At 41.5% G+C, this 24,161-nt stretch overlaps 21 non-coding genes and 3 pseudogenes across 21 annotated transcripts; all 24 read right to left on the bottom strand.

The window, feature by feature from the left end:
• Positions 1-93: 93 nt before the first annotated feature.
• Positions 94-214, bottom strand: LOC133305658 (5S ribosomal RNA; annotated as a pseudogene).
• Positions 215-434: 220 nt separating this feature from the next.
• On the bottom strand, positions 435-553 carry LOC133305651 (5S ribosomal RNA). The gene has a single exon (XR_009750788.1). It is a non-coding gene; the product is annotated as a 5S ribosomal RNA (ribosomal RNA).
• A 523-nt stretch (positions 554-1,076) lies between these two features.
• Positions 1,077-1,195, bottom strand: LOC133305650 (5S ribosomal RNA). Its single transcript, XR_009750787.1, has one exon. It is a non-coding gene; the product is annotated as a 5S ribosomal RNA (ribosomal RNA).
• A 523-nt stretch (positions 1,196-1,718) lies between these two features.
• Positions 1,719-1,837, bottom strand: LOC133305648 (5S ribosomal RNA). The gene has a single exon (XR_009750785.1). It is a non-coding gene; the product is annotated as a 5S ribosomal RNA (ribosomal RNA).
• Positions 1,838-2,363: 526 nt separating this feature from the next.
• LOC133305647 (5S ribosomal RNA) lies at positions 2,364-2,482 on the bottom strand. The gene has a single exon (XR_009750784.1). It is a non-coding gene; the product is annotated as a 5S ribosomal RNA (ribosomal RNA).
• Positions 2,483-3,006: 524 nt separating this feature from the next.
• Positions 3,007-3,125, bottom strand: LOC133305646 (5S ribosomal RNA). The gene has a single exon (XR_009750783.1). It is a non-coding gene; the product is annotated as a 5S ribosomal RNA (ribosomal RNA).
• Positions 3,126-3,648: 523 nt separating this feature from the next.
• LOC133305645 (5S ribosomal RNA) lies at positions 3,649-3,767 on the bottom strand. The gene has a single exon (XR_009750782.1). It is a non-coding gene; the product is annotated as a 5S ribosomal RNA (ribosomal RNA).
• Positions 3,768-4,257: 490 nt separating this feature from the next.
• Positions 4,258-4,376, bottom strand: LOC133305652 (5S ribosomal RNA). The gene has a single exon (XR_009750789.1). It is a non-coding gene; the product is annotated as a 5S ribosomal RNA (ribosomal RNA).
• Positions 4,377-4,880: 504 nt separating this feature from the next.
• Positions 4,881-4,999, bottom strand: LOC133305644 (5S ribosomal RNA). The gene has a single exon (XR_009750781.1). It is a non-coding gene; the product is annotated as a 5S ribosomal RNA (ribosomal RNA).
• Positions 5,000-5,522: 523 nt separating this feature from the next.
• Positions 5,523-5,641, bottom strand: LOC133305643 (5S ribosomal RNA). The gene has a single exon (XR_009750780.1). It is a non-coding gene; the product is annotated as a 5S ribosomal RNA (ribosomal RNA).
• Positions 5,642-6,163: 522 nt separating this feature from the next.
• LOC133305642 (5S ribosomal RNA) lies at positions 6,164-6,282 on the bottom strand. Its single transcript, XR_009750779.1, has one exon. It is a non-coding gene; the product is annotated as a 5S ribosomal RNA (ribosomal RNA).
• A 520-nt stretch (positions 6,283-6,802) lies between these two features.
• LOC133305641 (5S ribosomal RNA) lies at positions 6,803-6,921 on the bottom strand. The gene has a single exon (XR_009750778.1). It is a non-coding gene; the product is annotated as a 5S ribosomal RNA (ribosomal RNA).
• A 522-nt stretch (positions 6,922-7,443) lies between these two features.
• Positions 7,444-7,565, bottom strand: LOC133305655 (5S ribosomal RNA). The gene has a single exon (XR_009750791.1). It is a non-coding gene; the product is annotated as a 5S ribosomal RNA (ribosomal RNA).
• A 522-nt stretch (positions 7,566-8,087) lies between these two features.
• LOC133305640 (5S ribosomal RNA) lies at positions 8,088-8,206 on the bottom strand. Its single transcript, XR_009750777.1, has one exon. It is a non-coding gene; the product is annotated as a 5S ribosomal RNA (ribosomal RNA).
• A 523-nt stretch (positions 8,207-8,729) lies between these two features.
• On the bottom strand, positions 8,730-8,848 carry LOC133305639 (5S ribosomal RNA). The gene has a single exon (XR_009750776.1). It is a non-coding gene; the product is annotated as a 5S ribosomal RNA (ribosomal RNA).
• Positions 8,849-9,372: 524 nt separating this feature from the next.
• On the bottom strand, positions 9,373-9,491 carry LOC133305662 (5S ribosomal RNA). The gene has a single exon (XR_009750796.1). It is a non-coding gene; the product is annotated as a 5S ribosomal RNA (ribosomal RNA).
• Positions 9,492-10,014: 523 nt separating this feature from the next.
• Positions 10,015-10,133, bottom strand: LOC133305654 (5S ribosomal RNA). The gene has a single exon (XR_009750790.1). It is a non-coding gene; the product is annotated as a 5S ribosomal RNA (ribosomal RNA).
• Positions 10,134-10,658: 525 nt separating this feature from the next.
• Positions 10,659-10,777, bottom strand: LOC133305661 (5S ribosomal RNA). The gene has a single exon (XR_009750795.1). It is a non-coding gene; the product is annotated as a 5S ribosomal RNA (ribosomal RNA).
• Positions 10,778-11,299: 522 nt separating this feature from the next.
• On the bottom strand, positions 11,300-11,418 carry LOC133305660 (5S ribosomal RNA). The gene has a single exon (XR_009750794.1). It is a non-coding gene; the product is annotated as a 5S ribosomal RNA (ribosomal RNA).
• A 523-nt stretch (positions 11,419-11,941) lies between these two features.
• Positions 11,942-12,060, bottom strand: LOC133305649 (5S ribosomal RNA). Its single transcript, XR_009750786.1, has one exon. It is a non-coding gene; the product is annotated as a 5S ribosomal RNA (ribosomal RNA).
• Positions 12,061-12,453: 393 nt separating this feature from the next.
• LOC133305638 (5S ribosomal RNA) lies at positions 12,454-12,572 on the bottom strand. The gene has a single exon (XR_009750775.1). It is a non-coding gene; the product is annotated as a 5S ribosomal RNA (ribosomal RNA).
• Positions 12,573-22,868: 10,296 nt separating this feature from the next.
• On the bottom strand, positions 22,869-23,006 carry LOC133305659 (5S ribosomal RNA; annotated as a pseudogene).
• A 514-nt stretch (positions 23,007-23,520) lies between these two features.
• On the bottom strand, positions 23,521-23,639 carry LOC133305657 (5S ribosomal RNA; annotated as a pseudogene).
• An 80-nt stretch (positions 23,640-23,719) lies between these two features.
• Positions 23,720-23,838, bottom strand: LOC133305656 (5S ribosomal RNA). The gene has a single exon (XR_009750792.1). It is a non-coding gene; the product is annotated as a 5S ribosomal RNA (ribosomal RNA).
• Between the last annotated feature and the right edge of the window lie 323 nt (positions 23,839-24,161).

Raw genomic sequence — 24,161 nt, 5'->3', positions numbered from 1 at the left:
AACGTGTCGACATCAAACATTTTTTAGAATTAACATGTCGGCGCAACATTGACCACAGGTCTCGAAGGCAAAAACGAAGGAAATTCGCAAAAAAAGGTGCAACACGAGGACTTCCCAGGAGGTCACCCATCCTAGTACTACTCTCGCCCAAGCACGCTTAACTGCGGAGTTCTGATGGGATCCGGTGCAGCTAAACATAAATATAAACAAAAATTGCTTTTTCATGTCAAATACCGCAACAGAAAATATCTTGCACCTCTGTTATATGACTTTTTATGGCCTGCTATGTGTATTGAATATAAACGATATTAAAAAAATTATTTAATATCAAAACGGGTCATAACGTGTCGACATCAAACATTTTTTAGAATTAACATGTCGGCGCAACATTGACCACAGGTCTCGAAGGCAAAAACGAAGGAAATTCGCAAAAAAAGGTGCAACACGAGGACTTCCCAGGAGGTCACCCATCCTAGTACTACTCTCGCCCAAGCACGCTTAACTGCGGAGTTCTGATGGGATCCGGTGCATTAGTGCTGGTATGATCGCACCTGCACATTCTCGCGCGATCAATGTCTTTATCCCCTCCCCCGCCACGGGCTGGGAAGCACGAACACGTTATTTGGAGTGAAAAATGCGTGGCGAACACCGACGCGCTCAGACACGCGGTCAACGCTCCGAAACGCGTTTTCGACACGTGGTCAACGTTTCCCGACACGTGTCTTGGACACGCGGTCAACGCTCCGACACGCGGTCAACGCTTCCCGACACGTGTTTTTTTTTTCCAGACCAAAAATTAATTTTATTTTATCTTTTTAACTTCATATTTAACTAAACATAAATATAAACAAAAATTGCTTTTTCATGTCAAATACCGCAACAGAAAATATCTTGCACCTCTGTTATATGACTTTTTATGGCCTGCTATGTGTATTGAATATAAACGATATTAAAAAAATTATTTAATATCAAAACCGGGTCATAACGTGTCGACATCAAACATTTTTTAGAATTAACATGTCGGCGCAACATTGACCACAGGTCTCGAAGGCAAAAACGAAGGAAATTCGCAAAAAAAGGTGCAACACGAGGACTTCCCAGGAGGTCACCCATCCTAGTACTACTCTCGCCCAAGCACGCTTAACTGCGGAGTTCTGATGGGATCCGGTGCATTAGTGCTGGTATGATCGCACCTGCACATTCTCGCGCGATCAATGTCTTTATCCCCTCCCCCGCCACGGGCTGGGAAGCACGAACACGTTATTTGGAGTGAAAAATGCGTGGCGAACACCGACGCGCTCAGACACGCGGTCAACGCTCCGAAACGCGTTTTCGACACGTGGTCAACGTTTCCCGACACGTGTCTTGGACACGCGGTCAACGCTCCGACACGCGGTCAACGCTTCCCGACACGTGTTTTTTTTTTTTCCAGACCAAAAATTAATTTTATTTTATCTTTTTAACTTCATATTTAACTAAACATAAATATAAACAAAATTGCTTTTTCATGTCAAATACCGCAACAGAAAATATCTTGCACCTCTGTTATATGACTTTTTATGGCCTGCTATGTGTATTGAATATAAACGATATTAAAAAAATTATTTAATATCAAAACGGGTCATAACGTGTCGACATCAAACATTTTTTAGAATTAACATGTCGGCGCAACATTGACCACAGGTCTCGAAGGCAAAAACGAAGGAAATTCGCAAAAAAAGGTGCAACACGAGGACTTCCCAGGAGGTCACCCATCCTAGTACTACTCTCGCCCAAGCACGCTTAACTGCGGAGTTCTGATGGGATCCGGTGCATTAGTGCTGGTATGATCGCACCTGCACATTCTCGCGCGATCAATGTCTTTATCCCCTCCCCCGCCACGGGCTGGGAAGCACGAACACGTTATTTGGAGTGAAAAATGCGTGGCGAACACCGACGCGCTCAGACACGCGGTCAACGCTCCGAAACGCGTTTTCGACACGTGGTCAACGTTTCCCGACACGTGTCTTGGACACGCGGTCAACGCTCCGACACGCGGTCAACGCTTCCCGACACGTGTTTTTTTTTTTTTTCCAGACCAAAAATTAATTTTATTTTATCTTTTTAACTTCATATTTAACTAAACATAAATATAAACAAAAATTGCTTTTTCATGTCAAATACCGCAACAGAAAATATCTTGCACCTCTGTTATATGACTTTTTATGGCCTGCTATGTGTATTGAATATAAACGATATTAAAAAAATTATTTAATATCAAAACGGGTCATAACGTGTCGACATCAAACATTTTTTAGAATTAACATGTCGGCGCAACATTGACCACAGGTCTCGAAGGCAAAAACGAAGGAAATTCGCAAAAAAAGGTGCAACACGAGGACTTCCCAGGAGGTCACCCATCCTAGTACTACTCTCGCCCAAGCACGCTTAACTGCGGAGTTCTGATGGGATCCGGTGCATTAGTGCTGGTATGATCGCACCTGCACATTCTCGCGCGATCAATGTCTTTATCCCCTCCCCCGCCACGGGCTGGGAAGCACGAACACGTTATTTGGAGTGAAAAATGCGTGGCGAACACCGACGCGCTCAGACACGCGGTCAACGCTCCGAAACGCGTTTTCGACACGTGGTCAACGTTTCCCGACACGTGTCTTGGACACGCGGTCAACGCTCCGACACGCGGTCAACGCTTCCCGACACGTGTTTTTTTTTTTTCCAGACCAAAAATTAATTTTATTTTATCTTTTTAACTTCATATTTAACTAAACATAAATATAAACAAAAATTGCTTTTTCATGTCAAATACCGCAACAGAAAATATCTTGCACCTCTGTTATATGACTTTTTATGGCCTGCTATGTGTATTGAATATAAACGATATTAAAAAAATTATTTAATATCAAAACGGGTCATAACGTGTCGACATCAAACATTTTTTAGAATTAACATGTCGGCGCAACATTGACCACAGGTCTCGAAGGCAAAAACGAAGGAAATTCGCAAAAAAAGGTGCAACACGAGGACTTCCCAGGAGGTCACCCATCCTAGTACTACTCTCGCCCAAGCACGCTTAACTGCGGAGTTCTGATGGGATCCGGTGCATTAGTGCTGGTATGATCGCACCTGCACATTCTCGCGCGATCAATGTCTTTATCCCCTCCCCCGCCACGGGCTGGGAAGCACGAACACGTTATTTGGAGTGAAAAATGCGTGGCGAACACCGACGCGCTCAGACACGCGGTCAACGCTCCGAAACGCGTTTTCGACACGTGGTCAACGTTTCCCGACACGTGTCTTGGACACGCGGTCAACGCTCCGACACGCGGTCAACGCTTCCCGACACGTGTTTTTTTTTTTCCAGACCAAAAATTAATTTTATTTTATCTTTTTAACTTCATATTTAACTAAACATAAATATAAACAAAAATTGCTTTTTCATGTCAAATACCGCAACAGAAAATATCTTGCACCTCTGTTATATGACTTTTTATGGCCTGCTATGTGTATTGAATATAAACGATATTAAAAAAATTATTTAATATCAAAACGGGTCATAACGTGTCGACATCAAACATTTTTTAGAATTAACATGTCGGCGCAACATTGACCACAGGTCTCGAAGGCAAAAACGAAGGAAATTCGCAAAAAAAGGTGCAACACGAGGACTTCCCAGGAGGTCACCCATCCTAGTACTACTCTCGCCCAAGCACGCTTAACTGCGGAGTTCTGATGGGATCCGGTGCATTAGTGCTGGTATGATCGCACCTGCACATTCTCGCGCGATCAATGTCTTTATCCCCTCCCCCGCCACGGGCTGGGAAGCACGAACACGTTATTTGGAGTGAAAAATGCGTGGCGAACACCGACGCGCTCAGACACGCGGTCAACGCTCCGAAACGCGTTTTCGACACGTGGTCAACGTTTCCCGACACGTGTCTTGGACACGCGGTCAACGCTCCGACACGCGGTCAACGTTTCTTCCCGACACGTGTTTTTTTTTTTTTCCAGACCAAAAATTAATTTTATTTTATCTTTTTAACTTCATATTTAACTAAACATAAATATAAACAAAAATTGCTTTTTCATGTCAAATACCGCAACAGAAAATATCTTGCACCTCTGTTATATGACTTTTTATGGCCTGCTATGTGTATTGAATATAAACGATATTAAAAAAATTATTTAATATCAAAACGGGTCATAACGTGTCGACATCAAACATTTTTTAGAATTAACATGTCGGCGCAACATTGACCACAGGTGCAACACAAGGACTTCCCAGGAGGTCACCCATCCTAGTACTACTCTCGCCCAAGCACGCTTAACTGCGGAGTTCTGATGGGATCCGGTGCATTAGTGCTGGTATGATCGCACCTGCACATTCTCGCGCGATCAATGTCTTTATCCCCTCCCCCGCCACGGGCTGGGAAGCACGAACACGTTATTTGGAGTGAAAAATGCGTGGCGAACACCGACGCGCTCAGACACGCGGTCAACGCTCCGAAACGCGTTTTCGACACGTGGTCAACGTTTCCCGACACGTGTCTTGGACACGCGGTCAACGCTTCCCGACACGTGTTTTTTTTTTTCCAGACCAAAAATTAATTTTATTTTATCTTTTTAACTTCATATTTAACTAAACATAAATATAAACAAAAATTGCTTTTTCATGTCAAATACCGCAACAGAAAATATCTTGCACCTCTGTTATATGACTTTTTATGGCCTGCTATGTGTATTGAATATAAACGATATTAAAAAAATTATTTAATATCAAAACGGGTCATAACGTGTCGACATCAAACATTTTTTAGAATTAACATGTCGGCGCAACATTGACCACAGGTCTCGAAGGCAAAAACGAAGGAAATTCGCAAAAAAAGGTGCAACACGAGGACTTCCCAGGAGGTCACCCATCCTAGTACTACTCTCGCCCAAGCACGCTTAACTGCGGAGTTCTGATGGGATCCGGTGCATTAGTGCTGGTATGATCGCACCTGCACATTCTCGCGCGATCAATGTCTTTATCCCCTCCCCCGCCACGGGCTGGGAAGCACGAACACGTTATTTGGAGTGAAAAATGCGTGGCGAACACCGACGCGCTCAGACACGCGGTCAACGCTCCGAAACGCGTTTTCGACACGTGGTCAACGTTTCCCGACACGTGTCTTGGACACGCGGTCAACGCTCCGACACGCGGTCAACGCTTCCCGACACGTGTTTTTTTTTTCCAGACCAAAAATTAATTTTATTTTATCTTTTTAACTTCATATTTAACTAAACATAAATATAAACAAAAATTGCTTTTTCATGTCAAATACCGCAACAGAAAATATCTTGCACCTCTGTTATATGACTTTTTATGGCCTGCTATGTGTATTGAATATAAACGATATTAAAAAAATTATTTAATATCAAAACGGGTCATAACGTGTCGACATCAAACATTTTTTAGAATTAACATGTCGGCGCAACAATTGACCACAGGTCTCGAAGGCAAAAACGAAGGAAATTCGCAAAAAAAGGTGCAACACGAGGACTTCCCAGGAGGTCACCCATCCTAGTACTACTCTCGCCCAAGCACGCTTAACTGCGGAGTTCTGATGGGATCCGGTGCATTAGTGCTGGTATGATCGCACCTGCACATTCTCGCGCGATCAATGTCTTTATCCCCTCCCCCGCCACGGGCTGGGAAGCACGAACACGTTATTTGGAGTGAAAAATGCGTGGCGAACACCGACGCGCTCAGACACGCGGTCAACGCTCCGAAACGCGTTTTCGACACGTGGTCAACGTTTCCCGACACGTGTCTTGGACACGCGGTCAACGCTCCGACACGCGGTCAACGCTTCCCGACACGTGTTTTTTTTTTCCAGACCAAAAATTAATTTTATTTTATCTTTTTAACTTCATATTTAACTAAACATAAATATAAACAAAAATTGCTTTTTCATGTCAAATACCGCAACAGAAAATATCTTGCACCTCTGTTATATGACTTTTTATGGCCTGCTATGTGTATTGAATATAAACGATATTAAAAAAATTATTTAATATCAAAACGGGTCATAACGTGTCGACATCAAACATTTTTTAGAATTAACATGTCGGCGCAACATTGACCACAGGTCTCGAAGGCAAAAACGAAGGAAATTCGCAAAAAAAGGTGCAACACGAGGACTTCCCAGGAGGTCACCCATCCTAGTACTACTCTCGCCCAAGCACGCTTAACTGCGGAGTTCTGATGGGATCCGGTGCATTAGTGCTGGTATGATCGCACCTGCACATTCTCGCGCGATCAATGTCTTTATCCCCTCCCCCGCCACGGGCTGGGAAGCACGAACACGTTATTTGGAGTGAAAAATGCGTGGCGAACACCGACGCGCTCAGACACGCGGTCAACGCTCCGAAACGCGTTTTCGACACGTGGTCAACGTTTCCCGACACGTGTCTTGGACACGCGGTCAACGCTCCGACACGCGGTCAACGCTTCCCGACACGTGTTTTTTTTTTTCCACCAAAAATTAATTTTTTTTATCTTTTTAACTTCATATTTAACTAAACATAAATATAAACAAAAATTGCTTTTTCATGTCAAATACCGCAACAGAAAATATCTTGCACCTCTGTTATATGACTTTTTATGGCCTGCTATGTGTATTGAATATAAACGATATTAAAAAAATTATTTAATATCAAAACGGGTCATAACGTGTCGACATCAAACATTTTTTAGAATTAACATGTCGGCGCAACATTGACCACAGGTCTCGAAGGCAAAAACGAAGGAAATTCGCAAAAAAAGGTGCAACACGAGGACTTCCCAGGAGGTCACCCATCCTAGTACTACTCTCGCCCAAGCACGCTTAACTGCGGAGTTCTGATGGGATCCGGTGCATTAGTGCTGGTATGATCGCACCTGCACATTCTCGCGCGATCAATGTCTTTATCCCCTCCCCCGCCACGGGCTGGGAAGCACGAACACGTTATTTGGAGTGAAAAATGCGTGGCGAACACCGACGCGCTCAGACACGCGGTCAACGCTCCGAAACGCGTTTTCGACACGTGGTCAACGTTTCCCGACACGTGTCTTGGACACGCGGTCAACGCTCCGACACGCGGTCAACGCTTCCCGACACGTGTTTTTTTTTTCCAGACCAAAAATTAATTTTATTTTATCTTTTTAACTTCATATTTAACTAAACATAAATATAAACAAAAATTGCTTTTTCATGTCAAATACCGCAACAGAAAATATCTTGCACCTCTGTTATATGACTTTTTATGGCCTGCTATGTGTATTGAATATAAACGATATTAAAAAAATTATTTAATATCAAAACGGGTCATAACGTGTCGACATCAAACATTTTTTAGAATTAACATGTCGGCGCAACATTGACCACAGGTCTCGAAGGCAAAAACGAAGGAAATTCGCAAAAAAAGGTGCAACACGAGGACTTCCCAGGAGGTCACCCATCCTAGTACTACTCTCGCCCAAGCACGCTTAACTGCGGAGTTCTGATGGGATCCGGTGCATTAGTGCTGGTGGTATGATCGCACCTGCACATTCTCGCGCGATCAATGTCTTTATCCCCTCCCCCGCCACGGGCTGGGAAGCACGAACACGTTATTTGGAGTGAAAAATGCGTGGCGAACACCGACGCGCTCAGACACGCGGTCAACGCTCCGAAACGCGTTTTCGACACGTGGTCAACGTTTCCCGACACGTGTCTTGGACACGCGGTCAACGCTCCGACACGCGGTCAACGCTTCCCGACACGTGTTTTTTTTTTCCAGACCAAAAATTAATTTTATTTTATCTTTTTAACTTCATATTTAACTAAACATAAATATAAACAAAAATTGCTTTTTCATGTCAAATACCGCAACAGAAAATATCTTGCACCTCTGTTATATGACTTTTTATGGCCTGCTATGTGTATTGAATATAAACGATATTAAAAAAATTATTTAATATCAAAACGGGTCATAACGTGTCGACATCAAACATTTTTTAGAATTAACATGTCGGCGCAACATTGACCACAGGTCTCGACGGCAAAAACGAAGGAAATTCGCAAAAAAAGGTGCAACACGAGGACTTCCCAGGAGGTCACCCATCCTAGTACTACTCTCGCCCAAGCACGCTTAACTGCGGAGTTCTGATGGGATCCGGTGCATTAGTGCTGGTATGATCGCACCTGCACATTCTCGCGCGATCAATGTCTTTATCCCCTCCCCCGCCACGGGCTGGGAAGCACGAACACGTTATTTGGAGTGAAAAATGCGTGGCGAACACCGACGCGCTCAGACACGCGGTCAACGCTCCGAAACGCGTTTTCGACACGTGGTCAACGTTTCCCGACACGTGTCTTGGACACGCGGTCAACGCTCCGACACGCGGTCAACGCTTCCCGACACGTGTTTTTTTTTTTTCCAGACCAAAAATTAATTTTATTTTATCTTTTTAACTTCATATTTAACTAAACATAAATATAAACAAAAATTGCTTTTTCATGTCAAATACCGCAACAGAAAATATCTTGCACCTCTGTATATGACTTTTTATGGCCTGCTATGTGTATTGAATATAAACGATATTAAAAAAATTATTTAATATCAAAACGGGTCATAACGTGTCGACATCAAACATTTTTTAGAATTAACATGTCGGCGCAACATTGACCACAGGTCTCGAAGGCAAAAACGAAGGAAATTCGCAAAAAAAGGTGCAACACGAGGACTTCCCAGGAGGTCACCCATCCTAGTACTACTCTCGCCCAAGCACGCTTAACTGCGGAGTTCTGATGGGATCCGGTGCATTAGTGCTGGTATGATCGCACCTGCACATTCTCGCGCGATCAATGTCTTTATCCCCTCCCCCGCCACGGGCTGGGAAGCACGAACACGTTATTTGGAGTGAAAAATGCGTGGCGAACACCGACGCGCTCAGACACGCGGTCAACGCTCCGAAACGCGTTTTCGACACGTGGTCAACGTTTCCCGACACGTGTCTTGGACACGCGGTCAACGCTCCGACACGCGGTCAACGCTTCCCGACACGTGTTTTTTTTTTTTCCAGACCAAAAATTAATTTTATTTTATCTTTTTAACTTCATATTTAACTAAACATAAATATAAACAAAAATTGCTTTTTCATGTCAAATACCGCAACAGAAAATATCTTGCACCTCTGTTATATGACTTTTTATGGCCTGCTATGTGTATTGAATATAAACGATATTAAAAAAATTATTTAATATCAAAACGGGTCATAACGTGTCGACATCAAACATTTTTTAGAATTAACATGTCGGCGCAACATTGACCACAGGTCTCGAAGGCAAAAACGAAGGAAATTCGCAAAAAAAGGTGCAACACGAGGACTTCCCAGGAGGTCACCCATCCTAGTACTACTCTCGCCCAAGCACGCTTAACTGCGGAGTTCTGATGGGATCCGGTGCATTAGTGCTGGTATGATCGCACCTGCACATTCTCGCGCGATCAATGTCTTTATCCCCTCCCCCGCCACGGGCTGGGAAGCACGAACACGTTATTTGGAGTGAAAAATGCGTGGCGAACACCGACGCGCTCAGACACGCGGTCAACGCTCCGAAACGCGTTTTCGACACGTGGTCAACGTTTCCCGACACGTGTCTTGGACACGCGGTCAACGCTCCGACACGCGGTCAACGCTTCCCGACACGTGTTTTTTTTTTTCCAGACCAAAAATTAATTTTATTTTATCTTTTTAACTTCATATTTAACTAAACATAAATATAAACAAAAATTGCTTTTTCATGTCAAATACCGCAACAGAAAATATCTTGCACCTCTGTTATATGACTTTTTATGGCCTGCTATGTGTATTGAATATAAACGATATTAAAAAAATTATTTAATATCAAAACGGGTCATAACGTGTCGACATCAAACATTTTTTAGAATTAACATGTCGGCGCAACATTGACCACAGGTCTCGAAGGCAAAAACGAAGGAAATTCGCAAAAAAAGGTGCAACACGAGGACTTCCCAGGAGGTCACCCATCCTAGAACTACTCTCGCCCAAGCACGCTTAACTGCGGAGTTCTGATGGGATCCGGTGCATTAGTGCTGGTATGATCGCACCTGCACATTCTCGCGCGATCAATGTCTTTATCCCCTCCCCCGCCACGGGCTGGGAAGCACGAACACGTTATTTGGAGTGAAAAATGCGTGGCGAACACCGACGCGCTCAGACACGCGGTCAACGCTCCGAAACGCGTTTTCGACACGTGGTCAACGTTTCCCGACACGTGTCTTGGACACGCGGTCAACGCTCCGACACGCGGTCAACGCTTCCCGACACGTGTTTTTTTTTTTTTCCAGACCAAAAATTAATTTTATTTTATCTTTTTAACTTCATATTTAACTAAACATAAATATAAACAAAAATTGCTTTTTCATGTCAAATACCGCAACAGAAAATATCTTGCACCTCTGTTATATGACTTTTTATGGCCTGCTATGTGTATTGAATATAAACGATATTAAAAAAATTATTTAATATCAAAACGGGTCATAACGTGTCGACATCAAACATTTTTTAGAATTAACATGTCGGCGCAACATTGACCACAGGTCTCGAAGGCAAAAACGAAGGAAATTCGCAAAAAAAGGTGCAACACGAGGACTTCCCAGGAGGTCACCCATCCTAGTACTACTCTCGCCCAAGCACGCTTAACTGCGGAGTTCTGATGGGATCCGGTGCATTAGTGCTGGTATGATCGCACCTGCACATTCTCGCGCGATCAATGTCTTTATCCCCTCCCCCGCCACGGGCTGGGAAGCACGAACACGTTATTTGGAGTGAAAAATGCGTGGCGAACACCGACGCGCTCAGACACGCGGTCAACGCTCCGAAACGCGTTTTCGACACGTGGTCAACGTTTCCCGACACGTGTCTTGGACACGCGGTCAACGCTCCGACACGCGGTCAACGCTTCCCGACACGTGTTTTTTTTTTCCAGACCAAAAATTAATTTTATTTTATCTTTTTAACTTCATAATTAACTAAACATAAATATAAACAAAAATTGCTTTTTCATGTCAAATACCGCAACAGAAAATATCTTGCACCTCTGTTATATGACTTTTTATGGCCTGCTATGTGTATTGAATATAAACGATATTAAAAAAATTATTTAATATCAAAACGGGTCATAACGTGTCGACATCAAACATTTTTTAGAATTAACATGTCGGCGCAACATTGACCACAGGTCTCGAAGGCAAAAACGAAGGAAATTCGCAAAAAAAGGTGCAACACGAGGACTTCCCAGGAGGTCACCCATCCTAGTACTACTCTCGCCCAAGCACGCTTAACTGCGGAGTTCTGATGGGATCCGGTGCATTAGTGCTGGTATGATCGCACCTGCACATTCTCGCGCGATCAATGTCTTTATCCCCTCCCCCGCCACGGGCTGGGAAGCACGAACACGTTATTTGGAGTGAAAAATGCGTGGCGAACACCGACGCGCTCAGACACGCGGTCAACGCTCCGAAACGCGTTTTCGACACGTGGTCAACGTTTCCCGACACGTGTCTTGGACACGCGGTCAACGCTCCGACACGCGGTCAACGCTTCCCGACACGTGTTTTTTTTTTTCCAGACCAAAAATTAATTTTATTTTATCTTTTTAACTTCATATTTAACTAAACATAAATATAAACAAAAATTGCTTTTTCATGTCAAATACCGCAACAGAAAATATCTTGCACCTCTGTTATATGACTTTTTATGGCCTGCTATGTGTATTGAATATAAACGATATTAAAAAAATTATTTAATATCAAAACGGGTCATAACGTGTCGACATCAAACATTTTTTAGAATTAACATGTCGGCGCAACATTGACCACAGGTCTCGAAGGCAAAAACGAAGGAAATTCGCAAAAAAAGGTGCAACACGAGGACTTCCCAGGAGGTCACCCATCCTAGTACTACTCTCGCCCAAGCACGCTTAACTGCGGAGTTCTGATGGGATCCGGTGCATTAGTGCTGGTATGATCGCACCTGCACATTCTCGCGCGATCAATGTCTTTATCCCCTCCCCCGCCACGGGCTGGGAAGCACGAACACGTTATTTGGAGTGAAAAATGCGTGGCGAACACCGACGCGCTCAGACACGCGGTCAACGCTCCGAAACGCGTTTTCGACACGTGGTCAACGTTTCCCGACACGTGTCTTGGACACGCGGTCAACGCTCCGACACGCGGTCAACGCTTCCCGACACGTGTTTTTTTTTTCCAGACCAAAAATTAATTTTATTTTATCTTTTTAACTTCATATTTAACTAAACATAAATATAAACAAAAATTGCTTTTTCATGTCAAATACCGCAACAGAAAATATCTTGCACCTCTGTGACCACAGGTCTCGAAGGCAAAAACGAAGGAAATTCGCAAAAAAAGGTGCAACACGAGGACTTCCCAGGAGGTCACCCATCCTAGTACTACTCTCGCCCAAGCACGCTTAACTGCGGAGTTCTGATGGGATCCGGTGCATTAGTGCTGGTATGATCGCACCTGCACATTCTCGCGCGATCAATGTTTACTTTATCCGCGCTCAGACACTCGTTTACTATTTTATTTTATTTTTTCAAAAAATTTTATTTGTTTTCTGAGTCCATAGGGTCGATTAGACTTTGCGAGAGTTGGTCCTATTACGTTCTGAGGTCATTTGATATTTTTCGTAGATTTATTTTCTCTTCTGTTTACTATTTTCGGTAGTTTTTGTGTCCTATCGTATGTTTTGAGATTTTACTGCTGTATGCATGTGCCTGTGATGCATGACTAGGAGTACTACCAGTGTTGATGATTTATATTCATATGACCCTGAGATGGAGATATCATTGCATGCTACTAGTAGAGTTCGTAGGTTGACTTACAATAGTGCTATTCCTGAGCATACCTTAGAATATGAGTCTATTGAGTCTAAGTCTATTTGTTCGAGTCCTTCACATAGTGTATATTCAGTTGGTGATTTATTTAATTCTGAAGTTATGGATAATAGAACACTTAAGCAATTGGCTGCCCCTAATGTTAACAATGAACAACCTTTATGTATTCATTATCCTGACCTTGATGTGCCTTTTGAGCTCAAATCTCGACTGATCCATTTGCTGCCCAAATTTCATGGTCTTGCAGGTGAGGACCCCCATAACTATCTTAAGGAGTTCCAAGTGGTATACAATACCATGAGGCCTCAAGGAGTTAATGCAGAACAAATTAAGCTGCGAGCTTTTCCATTCTCCTTGGATGGTGGAGCCAAGGATTGGCAGTACTACCTGCCACCCTCATCCATTGCAAGCTAGGCTGACTTGTCTACATTATTTCTTGAGAAGTATTTTCCTTCTTCAAGGGCCACTGTAATTAGAAAGGACATCAGTGGAATAAGGCAAGCAACTGGAGAAAATTTGTATGAATACTGGGAGCGGTTCAAGAGACTTTTCACGAGCTGTCCATATCATCAAATTCCTGACCAGCTGCTTATTGTTTACTTTTATGAGGGATTGCTACATATGGATAGGAACCTGATTGATGCTGCTAGTGAAGGAGTTATTGTTGACAAAACACCTGATGAAGCTAAGGCGTTGATCTCAAACATGGCTGTAAATGCTCAACAGTTTGGAACGAGAGCCAATAGCAATGCTGTGTGTTGTGGAATTAGCAAGTGTACTAGTCACACAAGTAATAAAATGATGAGTAAAGATCGTTCCCACGAGGATTTGTGTTCAAGCACTGACTAACCATATATACTTAAGTTGAATCAACCAAAAGATTATTAATTGCATTGATTTCTTGTCACCAGAAATTTAGTTGAATTGCATAAAAACTTGATAAACAAATAAAATGTGATTATAATTTAAACAAGTAGTCAGATGTCAATTTCTCTCAAGCATGAATTTATGGATGAACCAATTTCCATAATGAATTATCTACTATGTGATGTTGATCAACCTTTTTCTTATCATCAAGATGTAATGTCTTACTACCCTGATTGATACATTAATCAGAAACCCCAATCCCTTGGTGATTCCCTTCTTAATACATGCATTAATTACTAAGGTCTTAAGATCACATCAGAATCCTAGCATCAATGTCTTGACTACTAGAACACTGATGATGAAGTTGTCAGATACAGAAACAATGTAAACATGTCTGTTCTACACTATTCCCTTAATAAAAAGAATTAATCAAGACAACTTTGTACAATCACATAAGAGATAAACAAAATATCTAATTAACCATTCATAAATTCACACTTGAGTTCCATTGAATCAGACTACAAAGGACTCTACTCAGACATAATTAAAGAGTAAAAAAGAGAAGAAGAAAGATCAAACTCCATTGTAATGATAGTTGAGTCTTCAATCTCGAAGTACAATTACATAGAATGAACTAACTAATACAAGAACTAAGTCGTAAAGAATTTGGAAAGTCAGAGAAAATAAAGTGTCAGATCAGAGGATCTGAGATAGGATAGGATAAATGGGATATGAGATATGTCAGAATGTGAAGGCCCTTTCCTTTTATAGAGTTACAAAATACAACTGAAAACTGCCATGGCCGCTAAAATGTTCATTGATGGGCGTTTTAGCGTCCATGTTTGACAAATGCCCAACTGCTTTTAACTGATTCCAACGCTAAAACGTTTGACTTGGACATTTTAGCGTTCAAGACCAGAGTCTTTTCCCACATCAGAGCGCTAAAACGTTTGATCATGAGGTTTTAGCGCCCAAGACCAGAAACTTTTCCAACAACAGCGCGCTAAAACGTCAGTGTTGGACGTTTTAGCGCTCGACACCAGCAACTTTTGTCTTCAGTTTGCAACAGCGCGCTAAAACGTTCTGTGTGGACGTTTTAACGCTCAATACTTGAGCATTCTCCCTTTCTTCAGAATCTTCTTCTTTCTCTCTGCTGCTCCTTGAGCTTCATTTCCCTACAAGACAATGTAAATTTTCCACAAAGCTTTCAGAACTTGTACTTGAGAGATTTCCAGGACATTAACCTATTTTCCATCCATTTAATCACACAAATTGATATTAATTCATGCTTAAAAACCTGATGAACTAGGGGTTTATCACTGTGTACCAGGTGCAAGTGACCCCGACCCAGCCTTCAGTAATGGCATCAAGCATTGACAATTAGAGAACTAAAAATAGACTTGATGAATTAGCAACCATGGTGAGACGATTGGCAGTTAACCAAACAGTCCAGACTTATGCTCCACAGTTCGACTATCCATGTGGCATATGCGGTGACCCTTTTCACCCCACTGATGCGTGTCCTTCTCTGCAAGAGGGTCCCATTCCTGTAGACCAGTAAGTGGCTGCAGTCTTTCCTGGGAAACCACAGTTCCAGCAGCAGAATAATCCATTCTCCAACACATACAATCCTGGCTAGAAGAATCATTCCAACCTCAGATGGAACCAGAATCAGCAAGATGTTCCATATCAGCAGAGTCAGCAAAATGTTCCATATCAGCAGAAGCAGCAGTTCATCCCACAGTAGAGACAAAACTTCCAGCAAACTGCTCCCTAACAGATGCAACAACAACCACAATTGCAACAACAAAATAGTGGCAGTGGTCCTTCCTTGGAGGACTTAATGAAATGGATGGCCACCAACAATCTGGAGTTTCAACAGAGGACAAAATCCACAATCCAAAATTTGCAGACACAGATTGGGCAATTGGCAACATCAATGAACCAGGCTCAACCTTCCAGCAGCTTCTTTCCATCACAGATAGTTCCAAATCCAAAGGGAAGCGGCAATGTTTGTGCTATTTCTCTGTGGTCTGGCAAAATACTAGAGGAGCCAACCCAAGCTGCTATTGACAAGCTGCTATTGAGTCATCCCAGGGAAGTGACACTAGTGCAAGGAAGCAAAACACTGATACGTTTGATATCCACATCCCCTTGCCTTTCCCTCAAAGAGCCACTCAGTCTAAGAAGCAAGAGGAAAAAGCTCAGGATAAAGAGATTCTTGACACCTTCAGAAAGGTAGAGGTAAAAAATCCCACTCCTGGATGTGATTCAGCAAATTCCAACATATACAAAGTTTCTGAAGGAGATGTGCACTAACAAGAGGAGGCTGAAAGGAGATGAGCGAGTTAGCGTTAGTCAAAATGTGTCAGCACTTATCCAGCCCATGCCTAAGAAGTGTCAAGATCCAGGGACATTTACTATTCCTTGCATTATTGGGAATTCTATTTTTCATGATTGCATGTTAGACTTAGGAGCATCCATGAATGTTATGCCTGAATCTGTGTATAAGTCTGTTGGTTTTGGTCCCTTGCGTGCTACTAGTATTGTTGTTCAGTTAGCCAACAATAGTCGTGTTCACCCTTTTGGTGTAGTTGATGATATATTAGTTAGGGTGAACAATCTGATTTTTCCTGTTGATTTCTATATCTTAGGGATGGAGGGTGAGACTCCTAGTAGTACAATTATACTTGGTAGACCTTTCAAGAAAACTGGTAGGACTAAGATAGATGTGCATGCTGGTACTCTTTCCATAGAATTTGGTGATAGCATGGTCAATTTTAATATTTTTGATGCCTTGAAATTTCCTAGGGAAGATCATTATGTTTTCTGCATTGGTGTAATAGATGAAGTGGTTGATGATATCTCTGCTGATTTAACTGCTAAATACCAGAATTTTCATCCTTCCTTGATTCTGACCTGTCATGTGGTTGCACCGATAGTAGTGACTGTACAGCTCGTGCTGAGATAGCTTTGTGCTGTTCTGATTTTAATTATGTATTGAATGATGATTTGTACAGTGGTTCTGCATTGATGTTGAAATTATTGATGATTCTGTTTCTGAGAATTTGATTGCAGGCATAGATGTTAATGTGTTTTCCGCAGAACCTGCACCCACTAGACTTCTCTCATCCACTGAGCAGCCACCTAAGTTGGAACTGAAGGTTCTGCCTGACCATCTGAAGTATGCATATCTGGAGGAAAATGAGCAGTTACATGTGATAGTGGCCAATAACCTTCTACCTGAGCAGGAGGAAAAGCTTCTGATATTGCTGAAAGAAAATAAAAAGGCAATTGGAAGGACTTTAGCAGATATTATGGGAATCAGCCCTTCCATGTGCATGCACCGCATTTTTCTTGAAGAAGGTGCTAAACCAGTGAGGCAACCCCAGAGGCGCTTGAACCCGCTTGTCCTAGAAGTGGTGAAGAAGTAAGTCACCAAGCTTTTGCAGGCTGGCATCATTTATCTCATTTCTGATAGCCAGTGGGTCAGCCCGGTTCAAGTGGTTCACAAGAAGTCTGGAGTGACTGTACGAATCAAAAAATGAACTGGTTCTAGCAAGAGCTCAGAACAGTTGGAGAGTCTACATAGATTACCGTAGACTAAATCAAGCAACTCGCAAGGATCACTACCCTTTTCCATTTATTTATCAGATGCTTGAGCGATTGGCTGGTAAATCTCATTACTGCTTCTTATACGGATATTCTGGTTACTTCCTGATTCATATTGCACCAGAGGATCAGGAGAAGACCTCCTTCACATGTCTCTTTGGCACATAAGCATATAGGAGGATGCCCTTTGGCCTTTGTAACGCACCAGGTACTTTCCAATGTTGCATGGTAAACATCTTTTCTGAGTTTTTAGAGGACTGTATGGAGGCATTTATGGATGATTTTAGTGTATACGGGTCTTCTTTTGAGGTATGTTTGGGTAATTTGGGAAGAATATTGAGAAAATGCATTCAGACTAATCTTGTCTTGAATTTTGAAAAATGTCATTTCATGGTTGAGTCGGGAATAGTGTTAGGACATGTAGTGTCTAAAAAGGGAATTGAAGTAAATCCTGCTAAGATTGATGTAATTACTACTTTGCCTTACCACGCCTCTATGCGGGAAGTTCGTTCTTTTCTTGGTCATACAGGATTTTACAGGCCCTTCATTTAGGATTTCAGCAAGATTGCCCTACCACTATCCAACCTTCTCCAGAAAGACACTGATTTCAAGTTTGGTGATGCATGCAAGGCAACTTTGATCATCTGAAGTGCTGCCTAACTATTTCCCCTGTGATTCAGTCACTTGATTGGCCCCTTCCATTCGAGCTGATGTGCGATGCCTCCAACTATGCTGTTGGAGCCGTTCTTGCTCAGCGGGTCAACAAGCCCCACATGTCATTGCATATGCCTTCAGGACTTTGTATTCGGCCCAAGCAAATTATACCACCACTGAAAAAGAGCTCTTGGCTATAGTATTTGCTCTTGATAAGTTTCGGTCATATCTGTTAAATACCAAGGTTATAGTTTTCTCTGACCAGACAACTTTGAGTTTTCTTTTAAAGAAAGCAGATGCTAAGCCTAGACTCATCCGGTGGATGTTGCTTCTCCAAGAGTTTGACATTGAAATCAGAGATAGAAGCAAAGTAGAAAACCAGGTAGCTGATCACCTGAGCCGCATCACTTTTTTTTCATCTGATCCTCTCCCTATTCGTGATGATTTTCCTAATGAACAGCTTTTACAGCTGCAAGGTAAGTTTCCCTGGTTTGCTGATATGGTTAATTACTTGGTTGCTGGTGTTTTTCCTGTTGATTCCACTAAGGCTCAGATACTAAAATTTAAAAGTGAGTCTAAGTATTATGTGTGGGATGATCCTTATTTGTGGAGATTTTGTAGTGATCAAGTAGTTAGGAGATATGTGCCTGATATTGAATTCCAACCTGTTTTGAATTTTTGTCATGCATCTGCCTGTGGTGGTCACTTTGGACCACAAAGAACTGCTAGGAAAGTCTTAGATTCTGGTTTGTTTTGGCCTTCTCTGTTTCATGATGCATATGAATTTTGTAAGTCTTGCAATAATTGTCAGAGAGTAGGTAGTATTTTCCGTAGGCATGAAATGCCCCAGCACCCTATACTCTTTTGTGAGATTTTTGATGTTTGGGGTATATACTTTATGGGTCCCTTTCCTATTTCTTTTGGATTTACATATATTCTCTTAGTTGTTGATTATGTATCTAAATGGGTTGAGGCCAAAGCCACCAGGACTGACGACTCTGTTGTTGTAGATTTTGTCAGATCTAATATTTTCTGCAGGTTTGGCATTCCTAGAGCTATTATCAGTGATCAAGGTTCTCACTTCTGTAGCCGAAGCATGGCTGGATTAATGAAGAAATATGGTGTAATTCATAAAGTAGCCACTGCATACCATCCATAGACCAATGGTCAAGCTGAAGTTTCAAACAGATAAATCAAGTAAATCCTTCAGAAAACAGTCAATTCTAACAGGAAGAATTGGAGCAAGAGACTTGAAGATGCTTTATGGGCATACAGGACTGCCTACAAGACTCTAATTAGGATGTCCCCTTACCTACTTGTTTATGGAAAAACATGTCATCTTCCGGTAGAGTTGGAGCATCAAGCATATTGGGCTGTGAAGCAATGCAACATGGATCTCATCCAGTCAAGAGTGAAGAGGAAACTACAGCTGCAAAAATTAGAAGAGCTGAGATTGGATGCCTATGAGAGTTCTAGGATATATAAAGATTTTCTCCACAAAACATTCTAAAGTTAGAAAGCTCTTCTCTAACATCAGCTTGGCGAGACATATGGAGAAATCTCTTTATAAACTTATTAGAGAGTTCCTCTCATGAGTGTATGGATCCAGCGGTGAGAGTTTTCATCCAGATTTTGGCTTTTGAGCCCAAAGAGTGAGGGAACAGCCTCATTCTCATACTTTTTTCTGTCACACCCTCAGTTCTGAAATTATCACAAATATCTTGAAAGTTTGTGAGGTGTGTGTAAGGATCTTCTGCAGGGAGTCCATTGAAGACTCCAGCTTCCTTGATCATGTGAAACATGATGGGTTTTAGTTCAAAATTGGGAGCTACAGGAGGGAGGATTACTCCTCTTTCTGGTCTGTTCCTTGAAGGAGCAGCTAGAGCTCTGAAGTTCTGTTCAGGAGAGATCTCTTCATTGTTGTTATTGTGATAAGCCATGTCTGTTTCAAAATTATTTTTCCTGAGATTTCTTCTTCTCCTGTGTAAAGTATGTTCTGGTTCAGGATCAAAGAAGAACTCAAGTATTTCAGTGGAGTGGTGAGAATCTATTTCAGACTCTTCACTCATAAACCATAAAACACAAATAGTATGAACAACAGAATTTATGTGACCAAAAATTAATAAATGGACTATACACAATGTATGTACTTAAAATAGTAATAAGGACAAAATTTAGTGTAACTATCCCCGACAATAGCGCCAAAAACTTGTTGGGAGTGAACTTATTAGTTGCTTAAAATATTATGATGAAGGACGTTCCTTTATTTTAGTTCATGAAGAGAAAACACATTCGTTCTCTTGACTTCAACCCAAGTGCGCAAGTGCACACATCAAGTAATAAGTGGGACTATTAGTGCCCAGATTATCGTTCCCACGAGGATAGTACTCTAATTAATGCCTTAAACTATTTTAAAAAGAATGAAAATGAGAAGAAAAGTTAGTAATTGACCTATTTGGTCAAACGTTCCCTACTGTCTTGACAACGTTCCTAAAAAATAGTAAGTTCAATCTGACAGCAAACAGCTCCTCGCGTCGTTATATATGAAATCCTTCTTGATGAGAGAAGGAATGACAATATTCATTGGAGATTTGTAGATACAAGATTGAATAAAGCAAAAATAATAATATTAATAACAATACTTAAGAGACAACAATATGGAGGGTTTAAAACAATTTTAACACAAGGAACAGATCCACTGTTCCATTCTTAAATAGTTATAATCTCCACTCGGGACTTAAGCATTCTGCATTTGTTCAGGTCTTTTCACTGCCAACTCTGATTCCTCAGCTCATGGACTAAATGGCTCACAAGTTTGGCTCCCTTGACTCCAACAGTTACTTAGCACAGGACCTTTAGTGATCGAGGTGGTCCCTTATTCCTAAGGCAACCAGCAGTGTTGTTTCCACAACACTAAACAACACTGCTTTCCCCCTCTGCTTAAGATGTCTAAAATCCCTTTCTTATGGAAGTTTCTTTCTCAGTATGTGTTCAATTTCTATTGATACACAATGAATATAGCTCGCTTAACCAGAGAAATACAAAAGCTTCAGTACAAGAGTTTTGAAAATAGTTCTTTAAGAACTTCACAGTTTTTTCGTTCCACAGATAGCTTAGCCTATGGCTACTACTTTAAACATAATTATTCCAAACTGAAATCCCATAGACCCGAGATTCAGTTCAGAAATAACGAGTGTAAAAGAAGAGAAATAACACGTATATTTAACTGGAAACAAATTAGGTTACAATAAAATGGAAAATGGAGAAATATGGTTGCTACTCGTGAGGAGTCTCAAGTGGGTGATACAAAATAGAGAAGAAGTTGTTGTCACTTAACTAATGCTAAAACTATACAACTGAAATGTAAAAACTACAAAATAAACTAAGTGATCTCTTCTTAAGGAATTCAATGATTTTCTTCGTGCTGAAATGTCCTATTTATAGGCAGAAGAGTGGATGGCAAGGCTTGTAATTTCCCTGGAGTTTTTTTCTTGACTGCATGAAAGGGGCGGTGTGAACAGTGCTCAGAGGGACGCAAGTTGCAGGATGGGACACTTATTGTTGAGATTTGTCGTTTCTTCTGCAGTCCCCCATGCCTAGCTTTCCTCTTAGCAAATAAGAACTCTTTATTCCCTGTTGTGCATGTTTCTTCCCACTTGATTGCTGTACATCTTATGCTTTATGGAAGCTTCTTTTCAACGTTACCTGCAAAGTGTACAGAGAGATTGAGTTAGTGGAGCAGGTGTATTTAATGTTCCTATTCCGTTCCCCTTTTTCTATATTTTCCAAAAGATTATGTCATCATCCTTTCCCCCACTGTGTTTTGGTTACAAAGACATAAAACATGTGTTTTTAGTGCTAAAGTTGCTCATCAGATGAGGAAACGGATGGTATTTTGCCATCAAAATGGGCTTAGATAGGAACGAATTTTCGTCCCATCAGTGCAGTTGAATTAAAAGAGGTAGATCGTTTAAGAAATTTGTACAGGTATGGAACTGTGCAAATAACAACATTTGGAATTAAGTTTTGTACGTGGCAATGCAGGGAATAATAGGATATGCGTTAAATTGTTAATGTAAGGTAAATCAGAACATCAATAGGATAAAAGAAAAAAGTTATTCGTATTTTTGTCATAACTAGAATAAATACGCATATTAAGCCTTTCGCTTAATTCATAATTTGTAGAGTGCTAGTGTACCATATGTAGTTTAACTCACCGACTGCAGACGGGGTGTTACAACTACTCTCGTCCAAGAACGCTTAACTGCAGAGTTTTGATGGGATCCGGTACATCAGTGCTGGTATGATCGCACCTGCACATTCCTGTGAGATCAGTATCTATATCCCCTCCCCTGCTTCGGGTCTCAAAGGTAAAAGAAAGGAAATTCGCAAAAAATAGGTACAACATAAGCATTTCCCAGGACGTCACCCATCCTTCAGGAGGTCACCCATCCTAATACTATTCTCGCTTAAGCACGCATAATTGCGGAGTTTTGATGGGATCTAGTGCATTAGTGCTGGTATGATCACACTTGCACAATTCCGCGAGATCAAAATCTATATCCCCTCCCCTGCCCCGCATCTCAAAGGCAAAAGGAAGGAAATTCACAAAAAATAGGTGCAACACAAGCACTTCTCAGTAGGTCACCCATCCTAGTTCTACCCATGCCTAATGGGATCCGGTGCATTAGTGCTAGTATGATCTCACCTATATCTTCCTGCACGAATAATATCTATATCCCCTACCCCGCCACGGGTCTCAAAGGCAAAATGAAGGAAATTCGCAAAAAAGAGGTGCAACACAAGCATTTCCCAAGACGTCACCCATCCTCCAAGAGGTCACCCATCCTAGTACTGCTCACGCCCAAGCACGCTTAACTGCCGAGTTTTGACGAAATTCGATGCATTAGTGCTGGTATGATCACACCTTCACATTCCTGCACGATCAATATATATATCCCCTCCCCCGTCACTGGCTTGGAAGCACGAACACGATATTTATAGTGAAAAATTCGTATCTGACACCGACATCCTCCGACACGCGGTCAATGATTTGAATCACGATCAACGTTTCCCAACACGTATTTTTTTAGATCCAAATTTTATTATATTTTATCTTTTTAACTAAACATGAAAAATTAATTTATAAATAAAATATTTTCTGTTATGGAATTTGACATGAAAAATTATTTTTGCTTTATATTTATGTTATGGAATTTGAAAATTTGATTGGTTATATAACGTATTATGGGCTGCTATTTTTATTAAATATAAACCATATTAAATAATATTAAAAATATTATTTAATATCAAAATGTTTCCTAAAGTGTCAAAATCTATTTTTTTTTTAAAATTAACGTGTCGACATGTCGTGTGACGTGTCCCGTGTCAGTTTCGGTGCAACATAGGCCACAGATCTAAAATGCAAAAGGAAGGAAATTCGCACGTGTAACATAAGGACTTTCCAGGAGGTCACCTATCCTAGTACTACTCTCGCCCAAGCACACTTAACTGCGGAGTTCTAATTGGATCCGGTGCATTAGTGTTGGAATGATTGCACCTGCACATTCTTGCGCGATCAATATCGATATCCGCTTCCCTGTTACTGGTCTCAAAGGCAAAAAGAAGGAAATTCGCAAAAAAAGGTGCAACACGAGGACTTTCCAGGAGGTCACCCATTCTAGTACTACTCTCGCCCAAGCACGCTTGACTACGGAGTTCTGATGGGATCATGTGCATTAGTACTGGTATGATCATACCTGCACATTTTCTATATCCCCTCCCCTGCCACGGGCTAGCAAGAACGAACAGATTATTTGGAGTGAAAAATGTGTGTCGGACACGTGCCGGACACTGACACGTTACGACACGCGGTCAACCTTACGGGACACACTGTCAACGCTCCGACACATGTTTTCAACCCGCGGTCAATGTTTCCTGACACGTGTTTTTTTCAGATCCAAATTTTATTTTATTTATCCTTTTAACTAAACATGAAAAATTAATTTATAAATCAAATATTTTCTGTTATGGAATGAAAAATTATTTTTGCTTTATATTTATGCTTTGGAATTTGAATATTTG

The sequence above is a fragment of the Gastrolobium bilobum genome, unplaced genomic scaffold, assembly GCF_033153095.1.
Source record: "Gastrolobium bilobum isolate Gb01-03AN ecotype WA unplaced genomic scaffold, APGP_CSIRO_Gbil_v1 utg12549, whole genome shotgun sequence".
NCBI lineage: Eukaryota > Viridiplantae > Streptophyta > Magnoliopsida > Fabales > Fabaceae > Gastrolobium > Gastrolobium bilobum.
This window is presented reverse-complemented; position numbering and strand designations above follow the sequence as displayed.